At 33.4% G+C, this 6,359-nt stretch overlaps 1 long non-coding RNA gene across 2 annotated transcripts; it reads right to left on the bottom strand.

Annotated features, from left to right (window-relative positions):
* Positions 1-329: 329 nt before the first annotated feature.
* On the bottom strand, positions 330-5,093 carry LOC111403764. Of its 2 annotated transcripts, XR_002704528.1 has the most exons (4): positions 4,769-5,093; positions 4,319-4,606; positions 4,157-4,205; positions 781-1,272 (listed from the first exon to the last, which is right to left on the bottom strand). It is a non-coding gene; the product is annotated as an uncharacterized LOC111403764 (long non-coding RNA). The 2 variants fall into 2 exon arrangements; XR_002704527.1 differs by having other exon boundaries at positions 330-1,272; positions 4,319-5,090.
* Between the last annotated feature and the right edge of the window lie 1,266 nt (positions 5,094-6,359).

Below are 6,359 nucleotides of genomic sequence, written 5' to 3'. Positions count from 1 at the left end.
AATTTTCTGTACATATTCATGTTATGATGGTTGCACAAAGGACTTGATAGACTTACCACTGGATAACAAGTTCCTTTAACACTTTGATACATTTGATTGCAAGTATAGAATTTGTATGGAAAGAATATAAATTCTAAACAATTCAATTACCTAGAACTTATTTATATGAAAATTAGTAATTAAATGTGTTTAATTGATTTAGTTTTCAATCTAAAAAATATTTTACTTGTCTATTTTTTATTGGTGGGTAGATGAGAGAATGGATAGATGAGAGAATGGATAGATGAGAGAGAGTGAATTTTTTAGAAAATAAAATCCTACGCTTCCAAAAGAAAATATAATCAAGAAAAAATGGTCAAGTGACCAAAACTAAGAAAATACTTTCATTCGAAAACTTTGTCAATCAAACAAAACAAGAGTAAGAATTTGGGTGGAAAAAACACATTTTCTATGGAATATATTGGTAATCAAACACACTCTAAAAGTTTCATAAATCTAGTAATAACCTTTACTGGGATTCATAAATCTAGTGATAACCTTTACTGGGAAACAACTTATTTCTTACCGTATTCTAATCCAACATTCAGATTAAGATAAAACAAATAAAATACATGCACAAACAATGAAGGAATACACATGCCAAAAGAGAAAGAGAAGCGAACAAAGAGATACCAACCAAAACAAAATATGAAAATGACAGAAGTACAACCATGATAAAAGAGCAAATCATATAGATAAAACAATTTTTTTTTTTTTTTTTTTCATTTCAGGCGGCTAAAATCTACATAGTCAAAAGCACAGACAACAGCAGAATAAATGTGGATACATCTATAAATAATCATCAAAGGGGAAAATAGATTGCCGGAGTTATCTAAATTGAAAATTTAATTCAAAACTGACCATTAAAGTTCTATTACCTGCTGCCACTGTGTTCTGTTAGTGACAACATTTCGATAACATTTTACAATGTGTGAGAATAATTGCCATTCGGTATCATACTTCCTATTATTCACCTTTCATTTATAATACCACAAAGTTATGTAAATTAGAAACATAATGCAATTCAATCCAGATTATTGGTTAGGAAATTTGAGATTTTTCTGTGCGACGAACTTGGATACTATTAAAAATCATAAAGGCAAAGATTGGAACATAAAATTCTCCTTAGTCCATTTTATACCCGTATATAGACACATACCTAAGTCCAATGTCCATTCTTGAATCCAAGTAGAATCCTTTAAAGCCTTTTCCAGGTCAATCTATATGGAAAACCTGCACTTTATACTGGGAATTAGGAGTGAAATCCCAATTACAAATTCTGTGACCTTGCTTGAAGGAAGGCAAAGAAACTTCAAGATATACAGTTTATTTAATTTTACATGTACATATAGAATAACACATAACACGGACACGGACACGACACGGACACGGACACGGACACGACCACGACACGATAAGACACAATGGTACATAAATTTCAAAAAAAAAGTGGGCACAAACACGTCATGAACACATTAATTTAAACTTTTAAAATTTAATAAAAATCACTTTTTGAGTTTTGGTTTTTGTTGGTGAACTCTTTTAAATCAAACGAGCGGCTATTTGTCATATTAACATAAATGAGTTAAACTTGTGCAAAAATAGGAAATATCAGACACCGCTTGGAGTCTAAGGAGTATCGGCGTCCAATCCGACACGATACATGTCGGACATGGACATTTCACCTTCCATGCTTCATAGTTCACATCAAGTATTATACACGTACTTATAATCTGCCGAGTAATTTTAGGATTGCTATAACAATATATTTTTTTATTTTTCAATTCTGTTTTCACTCTTTTTTGGGTGTCCTCAAAATTGTATTTCTTGGTTTACCAGTTTAGGGATATTATAGTTATAAACATCAAGTCCCACAACATACACTTACTTTTCCCTAAACCCGATTACACCACCGTCTTGTTGATAGTACAATCCCTTTAAGATGATCTAGGTTGATAACCATTTCAACTAGAATTTACCCAAATTCCACAGGGGAAAATAAGAATAGGAATGAGCCTAAGAAATCAAATTGCATTGTAAGCTAGGGAAATGGCAATAAATCTTCTTTCTTTGTTTGAATTTTACCCTTTCATCTCCCCAAATAAGACTTGAACCCAGGCCAATGACCTGGTAAATATTTGCTCTTACTACTTGAGCAAGGCCTTGTCTCAATAATCTTCTTTCTCCCATTACATGTGAAAAAAACTTTGGTGAAATTCACATCAAAGCAAATGCATTGAATTTGAGGAACATAATAATACTAAGGTGTTAGTAATGACAGCGAGGCATTCACCTTAGGCTTACACACTCGTATAACTGAAATAGGAAAGTAGACAACATCGAAATGCTCACTAAATTATACATTAATTAAGGAACAAAACACTCAGGTGGAGTTGTTTAATGAAATAATAGTCTACAATTTTATTAAACTTTCACACATTTACAATTGTTTGAGATTCTTAATGACGCTGCAATAGTCAAATCTGGCAGATTGTTGTCCTCGGAATATAATACTGGCATAAAAGTTGTGCAATGAATGAATTTGGACCCATATGATAAGATATGAACCAGACAAACTAAAGAAAAACGATTCAGGTAGTTGACATAACTTTATTGAAAATGTGGCTTTTGTTGTTGTATATCATACATCTTAAGAAATGTTGATACAATGCTTGGATCATTGAAAAGTGGTTTTTCTTATAATAAAAATGACATAAAATAAATTTATTATTCCACAATTATCTCCAGATAAAAATTTCAAGAAGAGATATGACATTTGCCAGCCCAACTTGCCTATCTAGTGATTGGGCTTATCTCCTCAAGGTCATAGTGGAACTAGACATCAATTCAGTCATGACAACAAAAAAGAATAATGTTATTCCTCATTAGTAGAGATCATGAGGTCTGTGTGGCAGTGGATCACTTAATTTATTGATCAATGTTTTAAAACGCATCAAAACTCTATTAGACAATGAATCAGATAATGATGATGTCTACAAATGATTAATGGCATTATTCAACGTAACAACCTAAAATAATATATACGAGTTAAATCCATCTTCACTGTGGAAGCCGTCTTACTAATTAGCCCCCGTTTGACCCACATTAATTTTCATTTCATTTTTCTCTCTCTAATTTTTAACCACACAATCTTTCATAAAATAATATTACTCGTAAACCAAAAACTTTTCTTTCTTTTTTAACCACCCATTTTTCAAAAAACCACTATTCCACCTATTTTCATTTCCACAAAATGGGAGCCAAACAGGTAATAAAATCTGAAAAGCATAAGAGGTTGCTGTCTTATCAGTATCCAAATCAGATACATAGGCTCAAAACTAATGTTTTAGTTCAAACGAGCATTAATTGAATTCCTAAAGACATTTCAAGTGAAAAGAAACAAAATACAACATGGACTGCCAAGAACTTATTATTTAAGGTTCATGTCCCTCCGCCACCATCAATCGTCATCATAAAGTCGGAACTTTTACTGTATTACGTGATGCTATATATTGATCCATATTGATCCGATCGCACTTTTTAAAGCCAACAAAATAACTAGATTTTTTAAGCCACCACAAAACCGTCCTAATTTTAACCTTGTCAATATGATAATCATTTGAAAGATTCAACAAATTCGAAATGGAGAACATAACACTAGTACTATCAACACGAAAATTTATTAATTCCTTCCGCTGCAGATATCCTTCAAGAATTCTTTAGACTACATGATCCATGAACAAATCAATAGAATATTTAAATACCCATCTTTCCATTAAATTACACGTCGATGGCATTTAAGGATGAAACATTGAAGGCCAATATTCAATTAAATACAAATAGAACAAATAGACATTAAACTGAGTTCATAAAAGAGAACACGAAACTCTTTCAGGAAACATATATAAACACAAAGAATGCAGATTTAGTATCTACAAAAGCAACAGGCTTCGGGTAATATAGCAAACAATTGTTTAAACATTCCGAAGTATTAATATAGCTAAAACTATATCAAACTGCCCCAAGAAAGAATACAAACATGAAAATCTTATAACATCAACACAAATGTGAAACTTATGACACAGCATGAAACCAAACCAGTATAAAGAAACAGTACCTGAGTGATCGAGTTTCTGTCTATTGGACCCAAAGCCAAGTATTAACTGCTGTTAAAACATTAATCGCAATCAGGGCTTATATAATTGGACAATAAATTAAGGAAAACGAAGGAATCGTTACCAGAAAGGAAATAAAATAAATGATCGGGCTAATTTGAAACCTGTGAAGGATTTTCCTTTCTTGTTCGTATAGACATGACTGTATGTATATATGGCCATAGAAGGAAACAAAAATCTTCCCATATTTGAGTTGCTTCCATATTATTGTAATTTGCAGTGAGAACGCTTCCTCGCAAACAATAGAAAATCAAATATTACATAACAGGTAAGATATGCATAGTTTAAGAGATAAAAATTCACATAAAATATAAAATCACATATTACCTTTACAAATAAAATTACAAATTTCGCATAAAACAACCTGTCTGAGCAACATAAGGCTGATATTGCTGAAGGAATGGATCAAGAATTGGGTAATAAATTATTTGCCCACAAGCAGAAAAATTGGCAGAAAAACAAAGGAGTTAGGTTTTCATATTTTTATTTTATTTCCAAGATGGCCCTAGAAATCGACACTTTTTCCGTTAAATCAGAACAGTAACCAGGCGTACCTTCTCAAACCCACTTCGTCCTCTCTAGAAGCAACATAAAAAATCACGCTCCACGGCTCCATCAATCATGGTATATTTTTATTTGGATTAGGTAAAACCGAACGAAAAAACAAAAAAATAAAAAAAAAAAAAAATTCATAAGCGATTAGCTAGGTAAAATCGAAAAATAAAATCTGCATAAACAAAACCAAATCGACAAGAACAAAAGCAAGTGTGTGTGTGTGTGTGTTCATGTATTTGTGTGTTAAATATGGTGGGATAATAGTGTTATATAATACATAAAAAGAGGGGCCTGTATTGTCTTCGTGTCATGTGGTGGTGGTGACACTGAAGCGGCAATAGTGTATGGATAGNTATAATACATAAAAAGAGGGGCCTGTATTGTCTTCGTGTCATGTGGTGGTGGTGACACTGAAGCGGCAATAGTGTATGGATAGGCTTGAAGTGCCGTATCAAAATGAATAATATTTTCCGTCAGCTTTTGGAATTGCAGGCGGCTATTTTCCTTTACTCTTTTCAGCTTTTTCCACATCTACTTTAGGCTGAATAAAGGGTGGAGGGCCGGAGGTTTATGATTAAAGCTATATATTAAACCAGAAAGGATAAATCGAGAAGGGAGCTGACAGAGAGAGCAGTGAGCACGCGCATCCACAAAGGTATACTTTTTATACAATTGTCTGCGTGTGCTCACTCTCTTCTGTCAGTACTCTATCGATCGTGTCCTCCTTATAAATTGACACAAAACTCATAGATTTATTGACAAGGATGCTATATATATCCATATGTATCAGATCTGAAAATTAAAGAAAGCCCACTTTTGGAAAGAAGTCCCTTTGCAATAAACGCATACAGAAATCATCTAACAGTTAGGGTTTTGTAGAGACACAGTGTGGATAGAGATTCATCTGTTTGTTTGTGTGCGCCAATAAAACCTAATCCAACCCCTCAAGAAAGCTTGCAGAATCTCTTTCTTCAATAGAATCTTTCACTTTCATTTTCATTATCTTCATGTATCAAACTGATCAAGAAACGCCATTGTCAATTTCCAAACTCTTGATTCAAGAACACAGTTATACAGAAGAAGACCTTAAAGAAGCAAGTGGCGATAGTGGGGTTGGGGTGGGGAGGGTACGGTATCCATGGCATGTGAGAACTTTTACTTTCTCTTCCACTACTTAATTGTCGTTTGGTTGTTATTCATGTACTCCATCCATCCATCTCTTCATCAGCGTACACCAAAAGGACAAAATACTTACGGGTGGGGTTTGCAGAAGGCTTCAGAAAGAGAGTGTTTTCCATGATGGATTGGCTGGTCGGGATTATTTGGGGCTACGTGGAGCTACAGGTTAATGTCGGATTGACTTGCTGGGTTCTTCTAATGTCAAGATTGTTACAGAGAAGAATTCTGAGCCGTTAGATTAAATGCTTGTTGTGGTCCTTTTGTTCTTGATGAATGGATGTTATTGGAAGTTGTAGCATTGATGATGGGGCTGCGTCATTTCAGGGAGACAGAGATTCAAGAATAATAAAAAATAACAAGAGCTTTTTTTAGAAATAAATAAAAAACTAAACGATTCTTTTCCCTTTTTTT

This window comes from Olea europaea, chromosome 11, assembly GCF_002742605.1.
Source record: "Olea europaea var. sylvestris chromosome 11, O_europaea_v1, whole genome shotgun sequence".
Lineage (NCBI taxonomy): Eukaryota > Viridiplantae > Streptophyta > Magnoliopsida > Lamiales > Oleaceae > Olea > Olea europaea.
Note: the sequence above shows the minus strand (reverse complement) of the source record. Positions and strands in the feature narration are given on the sequence as shown.